Below are 14,504 nucleotides of genomic sequence, written 5' to 3'. Positions count from 1 at the left end.
TTTTTTTCCGCCGCAAATTAGTTTTAATCCTGACAAAGCTTAACTGAGCCCACTCAACAAGACAAAACAATCGAAATAATATGCTGGCCATTTCTCTCATCGTCTTTCATCTTTTTTTAACTAGCAAATGATAATGTAAATATTGATTATAACGAAGATGATAGTGACAATAATGCAAACAGTGTCTATGGTGAAGTGACATGTCAATGGAATTACACAATTTTGCAAAATTCTCAAAGTGGTCTTTTTATTTTAAAAAAGGGAAACCACGGTGTGAACGGTAAAACACACAACGGTCACGACTTAAGCGTTGCCTGCTTTAATGATTCAAAAGAGGGTACTAATTTTAACCGGGGTACTGTAGGAAATGAATCTCTTATTCGAAATCATTATCATTCTTCAAAATTACCGTTTAAAGTAAAGGAATATCTCTCAACGGAGAAGGCATTCTAATAACGCATCTCTATGAGGTAACCAAATATTGCTTTCTATGCCTTTCGTCAAGAGAACGGGGAAGTACTTACGATAAACTGTATTCTGGGTTGCACCTCTAAAAATGTTTGCCACTGTCAGGCTAAAGGTATATAGAGAAAGGGGCTTCAAGGGCTGCCGTAGGGAAAACAATAAGGAAAGCTGCAACCGACGCATTTACTCGAAAATTACAAACGTTACAAAAAAAAATGAAATGTTTTGAAGATACTTTCCCCTCTTCTTGCTATTGCAAGACGTTTGAGTTTTGTATCGATTTATTAAAGGTAGATGAAAAGTACCCCATACCATAAGGAAAGTACATATATACCGAAGATATCTGCGGAGTTGAAGTATTTGAAATTCAGGGTAGGAAACCCCTCCCCCCTTCCTCACAGCCTTTTTCATATAATTGAAACGAATGCACCCTTCCCCGGTTCGTGTACGATTTGAAATGTGCGTCATAACGGCTTCCATGTTTTAGAAAAACCCGTTTCTGCATAAATTTTAAAGCTTGTGGTCAAAACAAATTTAAAAAATCTCCTGCAAAGGTACAAAACATAATTTTACCCATCCTCAATATGGACGTGACGCCGTTTGTAGTATCTGGTCTTTTTTGTCTCATTTTTGGACTTTCTGTTGAACTTATCGGACGTAATCCATTAAATATGTTGAGAATAAGCGAGAAAGAGGAAGGATCTGCCATGAAAGCAGAAGGTTCGGTTATAACAAGCGAAGATCCTGCTATTACCAGCGAAGGCTCTGCTTTAAAGAACGACGACTCTGTCAAAGAGAGCGAAAACCTATATCCTTATTGGCGAATCGATATTTCACCAGTGAGCTTTAAAATGAGGGTCGACACCATGATTTTCTCTGAAAAAAACCTTCAGTCTTCGTTGTCAGCTTCAAATACACGATGGCGTAGCAACCCTCGTTTTTTGGCTCCTATTTTTCATGCTCAATATTAATGATAATAATAATAATAATAATAATACAGTGTTATCAATTATTATTTCTAGGTATAAGGAGAGTTAAATGCCTCATATTTTCTTTCTTTCTAGCGTATAATAAATTAAATTGTGGATTATTGGTAGCGTCTTTAGATTTCGAGGAAAACGGGGCCAACAGATGATGAGCGTACGCCATCCCAGCATACACTCCTCAGTTTGCACAAAAGAAAGCCTTTTTTATTGCCTTTTTCCTGCCGTCCTGAAAACGAACAGAACTTAAAGGGACACCACAATGTAATCGAAGTCATTTAAGAGGATAACGTGGAATGATTTGATACTGAAATTTTGATAATGATCTAAAAGGAGAGTCAACCCATATTCTAGACCCTGGTAGAGCTCTAGGTTGTTAAACTTACCAACTTACCCGCCGACTGACAATAAGCTGAGGAGTTAAATTGATTGTATTTTAAGTTTGAAAAAACGCACCTCGTGTATTACGTAATGAGACTGGCGCCACCTCAAAGGTAATTTGTTCTCCTGATGGGTGGAAAATTCTGGCAAAGGCGTACGGACAAAACCTGTTCTAAAGATTCCATGGCATATAGTACACCCATTTATACGGTTATGAACAATTCTCCCGTCAAATGCAGTCATCTCCGAATTTGCAGATGAATTGGAACCACATGGATCAGTCACAATCAGCCCATTGGCTCCTGAGAATGTTTTTTCGTCTTGTCACGAGCAAGGACAAAGAAAAAGTTCCGAGGAATCGAACCTGAGACCTTCGGATTCCGCGCTCCGATGCTCTAACCACTGAGCCACAGAGACTCCACACTGAGCGAAGTCTACTGCGAAGTTCATATGACACACGTCCTGCATACTGCTGGGATCAGTAATATCGATAGCGTAATGTTTGTAGATAGAAATAAGAGTAAGTTTTAAATACGCACTATATTCAGGTGTTTTAAGAATGCAAATTATTATGTGTTTATTTTTGTAAAGTTTTATTACACGAATGAGATCCTTTCGTCTTCACCGCTAAGAGTTTCAGGTATTTGGCTAGTTTCTCGTTTACCAGTGACATGAATTAGCGTTTTGGTAATGTCACTTATCTTAGTGCGTGCCTTGAGATGAAGAAGCTTGTAAAAAGCTCTTTTGAACTGAGGAAGCCTCCATGCGTATAAATAAGGGTTGATACCAGAGTTGCACAACACAATTAAGAATTGCAAATCCCGCAACCAACGAATAAGCTCACAACTACAGTCTGAGCAAAAATTTAACAAGTAAATCATAACACAGACTGGTGTGAACGAAGCAAAAAATGCAGGAAGCACACCAATGCTTTAGCTGCCTTACTGTCCTTCTTTGCATTGATAATACTTTTTTGGTTCTCCTGTACATCAGACTTCGTGCTCTCCATTGCTCTCCTTTTTCGCCAATATCTCGATCTTTGTCACAGTCGTTTAAGTATTCCTACATGAACAAAGATGAGAAGACCAAACGTGCTGAGAACAGCAGTGTTTGCAAAAATGGAGGAGTAGAATATAAATCCGAGTTGGAAGTATGCAAAAGAAAACCCTAGTACTGCCAACAAAATTGACAGGGATGTTAAAATAGCGCGCTTGGAGGTAACCATTGTTTTTTACTTCACTGGCGATGATACTGCCACATATCTGTCCACGGTAGGTGCCATGAGTGTTAAAATAGACGCCGTGCGCAAAATAAAGTATAAAATGTGCATGATTTTGATATCTACGATGTCAAGTTGAAGCGCTTCGCTGGTGTGAAAAGCAACTGACACTGGATCCATAATCGTTCCCACAACCAGATCAGTGGCCGCTAGACTTAACAGGAAATAGTTAAAAGGCGTTTTCAAGTTCCTGAAGGGATCTTTTATGATGGCCAAACAGACGAGAAAGATTTCAGGAATAGTTAAAATTATCAGAAAAACTGAAAAGGAGGCTGTGAAGTATGAGAGAGCTTTTGGGGGACCAATGTTTGAACACATACTTGACGCTGATGCTAAAGCCATCTAAACTCTCTGATTTGTTCCCGCACGCCCGATGAAATCAACGTATGAGCAAATGTTGCATTTGTTAAACTTAGACTTGACACCGGTTTGTAAAGGTGCTTTCTGTTGTCCTTTACACAGTCACGCCTCTGTTTTTTCGGTTTCGGAACAAACTGGAACTTCTCGGGCCCTCGATGGAAAATTCCGTTTCGAACTAGCCAAATGAGAGATCTCTGGAACGGTACATTTGTCGACAACTATGAAAGATCAAATTATTTCAAAAATTTCCGGCATGTGTATCTGATTCGTCCGCTTGTCTGATTTTGACTCAAATACAAATTACCATGTCGCTGCATAAAGTGAGGGAGATCACCAACAGAAGATAACTTGAACACAGCTTCCACCTCAACACAGGTGAAAAAGAAGTCATTTGAATAAATAATGAGATTTTTGTCCCGCCAGCTGCTTTTTTGGATAGTGAAGCACATCGGCTATTCAAACATCATTATAATTTATCTATATCCGTCGGCCCTGCAAGAAAAAAAACTGACATTTTCTCTCAGTAGAAAGAATCTATCAGCACCTAAAATTAACATACACATGCATACGCAGGAAGATGAAAAAAAACGGCGTCTACGACAGTACACCCAACGACATGACGCCTTTCGCTTAATTAAGTTTTGTAGTATTTTGCTAGGGTGAAAAATTAGATGAATGCATTTTGGACGGGTTGCATATTCAATTTACAATTCATAAACTTTCAATAACCCATACCATACACATCGCCTAAATGATAATCAGTGATTGAGGCTGTATTATTAGCACAACGTAAACATTAACAGTTCTAGAAGTTGTAATCATATTTTTTTCTTTGGCTTTATTGATCTCAGCGTGGCGTATGTTTGCAGTACGAACATCGTGAGTTTTGATGTTTTCCTCTAAGAAAACAACATCAAGAGGTCTGGCTTTTCAGAGTCGGACAACTTGATCAAAATCCCGTTATCAAAAAAACTAAGGCACATTTTGACTGATGCATTTTTGTAAAGAGTGCCAAGTGAGAAAGTGGTTAATTTTCTCCGAGCTGAGCTGGTAAAGCCTCTCTATGCAGCTGCACACATCTTGGATCGCTGGCGGCTATTATATATACCTGAAGCTTGTGTCAGCAAGATGAAGACTGCAGCGTGTTTTTTGCACTGTTCCTTTCTTCGATGTTAGTTGGGGGCAGCATGGGTATTCCTCCTTGTCGAAGTGCGGATTACACGGGAAAAAAACGTACATAAATAAGTAGAGATCTCTTACATTTCAATCCATCTAAAATGTTTCACGGTTTTTTTTTTCGATAAAATGATTTTAAACAGTTCGCCTCATTGATTTTAGTTGAATTGTCTAAGTAGTTCGATTAGGAATGGCAACATTTCTTCCTTTGAAGGAGGCTCCATAGAGTTTTTGTTCGGTGTTGGCGCGCGCGCCAGCGTATTGTTTTTCTAGAAAATTTTAATGTTTTCGCTTCTCTAGGTCTCTAAAAGCCATTAAAAAGGCGATGAGCAAGTTTCGGACTATTGTTTGCTGTAGTAAATATAATCAAAATGATATTCGTTATCAATCTAAGGCTCCACGAAGGGTGGCGCTCGCCAGTGTTAATTTGGCTTTGCCTTTGATTTTTTTCTATTTGCTTCGGTGAAATCTCTCAAAATTTTCACAATTATTTGTAACGTTTGTCTTGCCGAACTTTTAAAAGCCGACACAAAGGGGTTACAAAGGCAGTTTCCTCACTATTTGCAATTTTGTGTTTTCTTCTTCTCAAATCTGGCCTGATGAATATTTTTTATCAACAGGCACCAGGAAGGGCACAAAAATGTTTAACGGTCCAGCAAATCTCAGGAAATTCCACCGGAGGAAACGTAATAAATCGTGCTCGAAAGATTCCTATTTTCTTTGTCACAAAACACTACGTTATGGAATGGAACTTCGCCAAGATCTATATCTGAGCATGCGAAAACTTGGCAATCTTTCCCTCGGTGTTTTCTTTTCGGTTGACCTCTTTTTCAGGCGTAGAAGGCCTATAAATAAAACATAAAAACTGTATTGTGTTAAACTGTCCTAACACACCTTTTCAGATAACAATCTTGCGATCGTATCGAGCCACCATGTTTGTTTTACATGTTGACACTTTTAAAGCTCGCAACCTGTTCGCACCCAGATCTTGTGCGGTCGAAAAACCCTTTGGTGCCTTCTTAAAAAGAGGACGTCCAATAAGGAACACTTATCAGTGAGCGTAGAAATATCTTACCTATGTATTTAGTTATGTCAAAATGAGCTGGAATCTTTCAATAATGTTTTTTTTTTGTTTATCGTTTCATTCATGTCATTGTTGAATGATCCAAGTGGTTCAACTAATTTTCCGCACTGAAAGCCGTTTTAAAATCTCTTTAGAAACGGACACAAAAGGTTTAGAGATGAAGAAGAGGCTGAAGATTTAGAAATGACGAAGATGAACATCCGTAGACACTTGAAGGAGGTAAGTACAGGTTTTTGATCTATCGTCCGTTCGGTTTGTCTAGTTAATGTTATTGAAGTCACTATCCAAATATTTGAATTGGAGAAAGAAGTTATTCGGTTCTTTTCATGTATTTTGCTCCAACTATTCGTCAAAGCATAAACGATCTTGTTTTTTTGTGTTTTTTTTTTGAAAAAATTCGATGGCAAATTTTAAGATCATGTTTATTGAATCATTATAGGCAAAACGCAAGCAGCAGTACCGGAGAGAAATTTGCTTACTGGCCCGCGAGATGGGATGTGAAATGTAGTGAAGATTACACAGCTAACTTGAAGTTAAAGTATAATTTTATTCTTAAATGACGACATTTAGATGTAGATGTTTTAGCCGCTAACATCGATATTGTATTCTGTGAAAATCTATAAATTGTTTGAATTCAATAAAGGCTGTGGTCCATATCGTGAATATGTACGATTCGCTCTATTTGATGTTGAGCCGTAACATTTTAAGTGGCGGCCACGGGGCGGTGTGAAGTCTCTTTAACACACAGCGTAAACATTAGCAGTTCTTGAAGTTGTAATCATATTTTTTTATTTGGCTTTATTCGATGGTTGCGTGATAAACAGCGAACGAGGATGCAATGGTATAATTTTAAATCTCTTATTTAACTACCCTCAGCGTGGCGTTATATGTTTGCAGTACGAACATCCTGAGTTTTGGTATTTTCCTCAAAGACAACAGCATCTAGAGGTCTTGCTTTTCAGAATTTTCCTATAAAATGTTCTAATAACTGGAAAGCATGCAAAGAAAAAGAAAGAAAAAAAACAGAATAAAGCATTTACTCAATTTGGATTAAACTATATCATAGAGTGCGATATTTTTGATAAACTTATGATCGTCAAAACAATCCTGATAAACTTGATTTTAACAAAACTTCCTTTATTCATAGCGTAAAACTTTCCCTTTAAGTTTTACACATAATTACAAAAACGTATCTTTTTTCATCGCCCAAAATAAGTGGTCAAATTGTCCTTCTTTTGTCTTTTTCTTTGAAGGAGTAAAAGGGCTGAGAAGCTTTTGGAACTAATGTATTTTACGGTGAAGGAACAAAAACGCAGATTTAGATATAACTGTAGTTATTTTAAATGGTAATTTCCAAAAACCCTGTTGTCTTATATTCTGATCACAAAGGCAGATATCGATATTGACCAGCTGGTTATTGCAGAGAAATGAAGTAAAATTGAGGTAAAGAGTTAAGAATAGAAACTGGAAACTGAAATGCAAAAGAGCCGCTGCCTTGAGGACGAAATAGCCGCACGATCAATCTTGAAGAGAGCTGATCAAACTCAATCACCGAGTTGCAACTTACCGAGGAATTCTAAACTTCTGTGCAATTATTGGATGAATTTATTGGACGATTGTTTGTTTTCATCGATTAGAAATTAGTTTGCATTTCTATCACAGAAATAAGAAACAAGGCCATCATGCTCGTTTACAGAGAACGATTATACTGACGATTTTGAAGAGCTTGGGCCAGCAGAATAAAAAGAAGAAGAAGTTAAGAGAAAATTCTACCGCGTGTTGATGAAGAGAGGATTGATTACACACAGTACGAATACACCGAAAAATACCAAAAAAGCCTAAAGTCAAGATCTTATGCTTTGACCGAAACTTAACTATGGAATAATTAATGCTGAATCATGTTCTTCTATATGAAATGACATAACCTCGGATTATTTTTTTCATAGTTTAAATTCAGTATGATGAGTATATACAGTACTACTCATTATGATGCGAGAGCAAACTCGTATGACTAGTCAGCTACACATTTTTATTACTGAAAAGTGATAATCTGGGTAGGATCGTATTAACGTAATCACTGATTCATAAACAGTGGATTTTGAAAGATTTTTTCAGTCTGAAACTCGTTTAAAATTCTGTTCGTTTTTTCATGCTTTGCTCCTAAAAGCTTATATTGGGCATTTCACACAGTTAGTACTGCTCTACTTCTTATCTTAACAACTTCCACGACTGAATGATTGTCCGAACAATCCTGTTTATTTGACTGTCTGTTTAGTTTCTGTTTGGTCTTTTTATATCTGTGTTTTAGGCAATCTGCCGAAATCTGCACCGTGAATGAAGAACGGAGAAAAACTAAAACTGTTATAGGAGTATGGTGCTGAAACAGCTCAGTGAGGACATTCTCTTAAAAAGATAAGGGACGAACAATAACATGATGAGAAACTGTAAAAAACACGATTCAAACTGCACGTTGTGGGGAGAAAATAAACAGGTTTACATGGCCAGATGTAGATCTTATTAAACGTTTTACGGATGACCCAGAGGAAAGAAATGATGATAATTTGTATGTAGTTTTGTGATTAACGGGCTGAGTAATGATTAGCTGGCTTGACAATTCCTTTCGCTTTGTGGTACACTTCACTTTTAGATTTGCTTCGATACGCCTTTATATGTAATTGAGCGAAAAATCGCTCACTTGAAAGGCTCGCTGCTCAATAAAAAGCGTTACCTTACAATGACACTCAGAAACTTAATGAAATGGAAATTTATCACATGAAAGGTTTTACATAAATGAAAGTCTCATTTTGAAAGGTAAGGCCTTCAGAACGTTTAAACGGTCCACTCAGGGAGCTCCTGTGTTGTTATACAAACGATTGAATGCAAATATCTAACAGTTTTCCTCCAACTATGTTAATAAGTGCATGAAATGCTTGAGGAGTATTTCTGTATAACTGGGGAATTAATTCCTCAAATGAGCTCGACTTCATATGAAATCTTCAATTGAGCCTGTCAGGCTTGTGTGTTGTTAGAGCCATCAAACTTTGGTGGTCTGGCCACTTAGAAACACAAAGGATAACGACACAAAGATACTGCTGCGTTTGTTTCACCGAAGCACCTAATGATCCAACCATCCTAAAGAAAGAAACACTTTTAATTACTACTGAAAGATCACTTAGTCAATGCACTAAGGCAGTTCTTTTTGAGATAAAGTTAAAGTAATGAGGGAAGAGCGAGGTTTGTGTGGGGAACTAGAGACGAACACGCGACATGGACTGGGTCTGAGTGCGGGATAAAAGGGAACTGAATACGAAACTGTTACGATAAGGCGATGGTTGGAATTTAGGAGGTCTTTAAATTTTATACTTCAGCATCGGAATCAGCGTGTAAATTGTTAGTAGAGGGACTGATATGTGAATTGCTTTTGAGGATGGGAATAAATAATGTTAGAGGAACAAGTCCTTGCAGCGTGAATGAAGAGCCTCGGATACTGAGTGGATTACTCAAGTTTGATCGACAAGTCGATGTTACATCAGTCCACAAAACGCTGCGATCGCAAAAAAAAAAAAAGAAGAAGAAAAATTGAAATATGCATCAACTAGGTTACAAGTTTCCTATCAGTTCGTATCTGTCTTGCTAGCTTACAAGAGCTACGTATTCAAATAGGTGGACATCATGAAAGCTTTTGCGTTTTCTGAAATCTCTTTTTTACCCCAAATAAATTGTCTGTCTACACAGAAATCAAGGTCTGAAATATTTCAAATTGAAAAATACTGAATACTGAAATGGCGTTAGTTGCGAAACACGTCTTCCTCGTATCAGTAAATATTTCGTTATCATCAATTTTTCTCAGGTGTTATCAACATGATGTCTTTTTTTCTGTTATATATTTTCGGTGATTGTAACAATATTCCCCTAACTGAGCTGCTTTGAGGAGTCTTGAGCGATTTTCCAGTGTCTACTAAAGCAAAATCGGCCATGGTATGTAGCCGAAAGATAAAGCTTAACACTCTTGCTACGTGTAATGTCCGTAGATTTTGGTGAATACGAATTGTCTAGATGCTTTTAATTGCGTGAACGGGAGAGAAAGAACTTCATGAAAAGATGCTAATGTGAGCTGCAAACAGTTTATGTATGTCATACAAGAGGGAACTGAATGAGAATAAAAAAAAAATAATTAAAAAAAATATTAGACATAGTGCTGATCTAATATTATTTGTTATCTGAAAATACCATTCAAGGTTTGCAAACCGGAAAAAGAACCAGAAGAAGAAGAATGAAAATAAATTAAGTTCGAAAGAAACAAAGGATAAAAGATAAGAACTCAAGATGTTGTTGCTGTTTTTATACAAGTCATCCACTCAATGAATGCAAATAATTACATATACGATCCGTAAAGTGCTACTTCTTTTACAATTAGACAACTACAGCATTGATGAAAGATTTTTAGTGCTCAAAGTATCAAAATGTTCATAAAGGGAAGAACTTTCACTGATGACTGAGCAATTTTCTTAGAGTTGTGCGGGAAGAGCTCTACTCAACAGCTGCATTCGTCTTGGTTTGTCCATCAGTATACGATGGGGGGAATGAAGGGCTAATTCCGGTAAATTATCGTGTATACAAATGACTGAAGAGGGTACATTTCTAAAGAAACTGTGTTGCTGCGTCAGTGGGAGAGTATAACAGCTCTGACGAAGGGCTAACGCTCGAAACGTCAGCTTTTAAACTCTTTTCGGTGGCAAATTTACCTTATCAACTGAGTTGATAATATTAAATTACCATGTTATACTCTCCCACCGACGCAGAAACTTACCCCCTTGTATATATGACAATTTACCATGCACTGAAGCTTTTTTCAGAAAGATGAAAACTGCATCGCACTGGTTACCGCATTGCTTCTTTCTTTGGTGTTAGTAGATGGCCACATATATCGATATAAAGATCTGGAGGGAAAAAGGGGAATTGAGGCGAGTCAGGATAAGTATATACATATATATATATATATATATATATAGGCGTAGAAAAAGTCGAGGTTGCTTCTCTAATATCGATCCTTTTAAACCTTTTGCAGAAACTGAAAGTTATGACGTATAAAGGGAGGCTTAAAATTTAGAAATGATGAAGATGAACATCCGTAGACTCTCGGAAGAGATTGGGTGTAAGGAAGAGTAGCATTAAATGTTTGTTGTTGTTTTTGTTGTTTAATTTGTTTTATCTCGTATATACAATCCCCAATGACCTCAATACCGTTGCACGCAATTAGAGACTGTTCGACCACTAAAGCGTTCCTCGTTCTCAAGAACAAGTCTCTGTAAGAATCAAACATCTTGAGAAATGAAAATTTTCAACCTCCCTCCCCCCTTCAAATTCTGCATGCAGTTAGGCACTCAGGGAGGATGCACAAAAATGCCCTTTTTAAAGGTTGCAGCACTCTTGTTGCCATGGTAACAACGGCTGCTTGTTCGAGGCCTAGGGCCTCATTTTCATACAAAAACGTCGCAAAAAAAGAGTGAAATGTTTATTTATCTATCTCAAGCTACATACAACATTACAAATTGACACTTCTACCATACATAGTGACATCATTCGTCTTCACTTTGATTCATTCAATTTTCCCTGAGAGTGAATGTGAACATACCAATAGATTATTCATCTCGGTACAGTTTCGGTCATTTTTGTTGTCGGGTAAAACAGGGAAAACGTTTATCTGAATTTCTCCAAAAGTACACCGATTCTGGAACTGAAACTACCCACCTAGCTGGTTATAATATTCTAGTTTTTAAATATGTAAAAATCTCTGTGGGCCTGCCTCTACTTTTTATAGGGGCAATTCGCGAAAAAAGCTCAAAATCAGATATTGCACAATTTGGCGATATTTACATCTGATGTTCTCAACAACAAATGTTTCAGACAAATGAAACATGCACGGCTTTGGAAGAATGTTATCTTATGAGCAATATCCCGAAGAGAAATCTCGCCTCTGGTTGTCATATTTAAAAAAAAAAATTGATCAAACTTCATGGAGGACTACTCGACGTAACTTAAAACATGTACCTCAAATCGTGTGCATATCACCCAGATTCCGAGTGCTGCACCTTCTTTCATGAAATTTGAGCAACCCGAAGATACTTCTCTCTGAAGATACACTGATATACTTGTATGTCATTTGAAACATGTTGAAGTCGGCTGATCTACACTGAAGTATCCTCACACCGATCAATTGTCAAAAACATGTACGTTATCACGATGGCGTGACGCTGTATTTCTCCATGAAGTTTCCATCGGTCGCTCCAAAGAAGACAGGAAATGGATATTTTTCATATATGTCAGCAGATTTGCGCTTTCTGAAGTAAAAACAACCAAAAAAAAAAAGAGGAAAACCTTGATTGAACGCTCGTAAACACTCAGAATCTAAGAGTATAAATCGTAACTTGTCAGCGGCAGTACTACATGTAAAACCCAGTTGCAACCAAATTAATTTGAACGACATAGGCATCTCCTTACAAAGAGCAGATACGGGCAGTTATCATTTCCTTGTGACAGGAACTAAGATATTTCAAATCGTCTGAAAACTGTCAGAAAACTGTTAAAAAAGTTTGCATAAGATATGTCGAGGAGAGACTTGTCACCGCCGCAGTGCTATCGAGTCAATTAATGTTTCCTTCCATGTTTTGATAAAGAAAAAATCATAACAAAGTTCGAAATAAAAGATTTAATGAAATCATAATGTCATAATTTCACCTTTCAAACAACTTATTACCCACACGCAAATCACAACTTGTCACTTGAACGAAACTCTCCATGGTTAATATGTAATCTGGATTGCTTCATGTCCTTCAGGAAAAAGAACAACGATTTCATCACCATTATTTTCCATACTTTTCTTCCGGATATCTTTTACAAGCTTAAAGAAAGATGAATATAACGCAATCTCCCAGTGATTTACACGAGAGGAAGTCAAAGGTCTCTTTAATTTTCCACTGAGGTGGCCGGCTCACCAGGAAGAAAAAGGAGATCGTTCGGTCTAATAACCGTTATAATAATAATAATAATAATAATAATAAGGACTTTATTTATAGAGGGGGACACGTAACAGCTGAAAAGCTGACAAACCTGTGGCCCTCTAACTAGATTATACAGCATTACAAAATAATACTAATAAATAGATAAATATACAAATAATTACAAAATTCTATGATAGAAATAGCAGGATATATTAAAAATATTCAGAAAGATAAAATTAATTTATAAAAAATTAAAATTAGATAATGTGCTATTGCTTAATATTGTTTCAAAGTTGTCCAGGTTTCTATATGAGCTTATAAAATACTTTTTCACAGCTGTTTTGAATAGTTTTATACTAGGCTTATTTTTGATATTATGGGGAAGGCTGTTCCATAACTTAACTGCGTCAACACTGAATGCCTTGCCACCATCGTTATTTCTTAGGTATTTGGGACACACTAAATTTAAATTGCCATGTCTAGTAGACCTATTGTGTACAGAACTGTTCTGTTTCAAACTGTTAGTTTGTGGAGACTGTCAAGCTAGTAGCTGAGAAGATTGTTTGGAAGATTGGTTCATCAGTAACAGCATTAATTATTTCAAATCTGTATTTCTCGGTCTAAGCGACATCAAAAATAGTTTGTTATTTTGTAAGCACTTTCTGTAGCATTTTATTGTCAAGGGAAATAAATCTCAAGGCTCAAAGCCAATATAACGTTCGAGCACGTGAAAGACTCCCTGAAAAAAGCTAAATTTTGGAAATTGATTGTGATGAAATCCCTGTTCCGTTTTCTGTACTGCAGGGATACTGAGTAGTTCAAAATCCCCACTTTGTGATGATTTTCGCGCGAGTACTACAAATTGCTATTGTGACGACTGGGTTTTACATGTAGTACTGCCGCTGACAAGCTGCGATTTCTGCTCTTAGATTCTCAGTGTTTACGAGCGTTCAATTGAGGTTTTCTTCTTTTTTATGGTTGTTTTTATTTAGAATGCGCGGAAATCTGCTGATATATCCAAAAATTTTCATTTCTCGTCTTCTTTGGGGCGATCGATGGAAACTTCATAGAAAAACACAGCGTCACGCCATCGTGACAACGTACATGTTTATGACAAATGACCGGTGTGAGGATAGTTTCGTGTAGATCAGCCGACTTCAACTTGTTTCAAATGACATACAAGTATATCAGTGTATCTTCAGAAGACTTCGGATTGCTCAAATTCCCATGAAAGAAGGTGCAGCACTCGAAATCTGGATGATATGCACACGATTTGTAGTATATGTTTGTAGTTATGTCGAGTAGTCCTCCAAGAAGTTTGATCAATTTTTTTTTTAAAAGATGACAACCAGAGGCGAGATTTCTCTTCGGGATATTGCTCATAAGATAACACTCTTCCAAAGCCGTGCATGTTTCATTTGTCTGAAACATTTGTTGTTGAGAACATTAGATGTAAACATCGCCAAATTATGCAATATCTGATTTTGAGCTTTTTTCGCGAATTGCCCCTATAAAAAGTAGAGGCAGGCCCGCAGAGATTTTTACATATTTAAAAACTAGAATGTTATAACCAGCTAGGTGGGTAGTTTCAGTTCCAGAATCGGTGTACTTTTGGAGAAATTCAGATAAACGTTTTCCCTGTTTTACCCGACAACAAAAATGACCGAAACTGTACCGAGATGAATAATCTATTGGTATGTTCACATTCACTCTCAGGGAAAATTGAATAAATCAAAGTGAAGACGAATGATGTCACTATGTATGGTAGAAGTGCC

The 14,504-nt window shown here is 37.1% G+C and overlaps 1 long non-coding RNA gene and 1 pseudogene across 1 annotated transcript; one reads left to right on the top strand and one right to left on the bottom strand.

The window, feature by feature from the left end:
* Nucleotides 1–2,425: 2,425 nt before the first annotated feature.
* Nucleotides 2,426–3,450, bottom strand: LOC131794320 (adenosine receptor A2a-like; annotated as a pseudogene).
* Nucleotides 3,451–5,675: 2,225 nt separating this feature from the next.
* On the top strand, nt 5,676–6,290 carry LOC136280189 (uncharacterized). Its single transcript, XR_010717163.1, has 3 exons — nt 5,676–5,698; nt 5,863–5,947; nt 6,168–6,290. It is a non-coding gene; the product is annotated as an uncharacterized lncRNA (long non-coding RNA).
* The last annotated feature ends 8,214 nt before the right edge of the window (nt 6,291–14,504 follow it).

The sequence above is a fragment of the Pocillopora verrucosa genome, chromosome 4 (assembly GCF_036669915.1).
Source record: "Pocillopora verrucosa isolate sample1 chromosome 4, ASM3666991v2, whole genome shotgun sequence".
NCBI classification, from domain to species: Eukaryota; Metazoa; Cnidaria; class Anthozoa; order Scleractinia; family Pocilloporidae; genus Pocillopora; species Pocillopora verrucosa.
The sequence above is the reverse complement of the archived record's forward strand: the minus strand, read 5'-3'. Positions and strand labels throughout refer to the sequence as shown.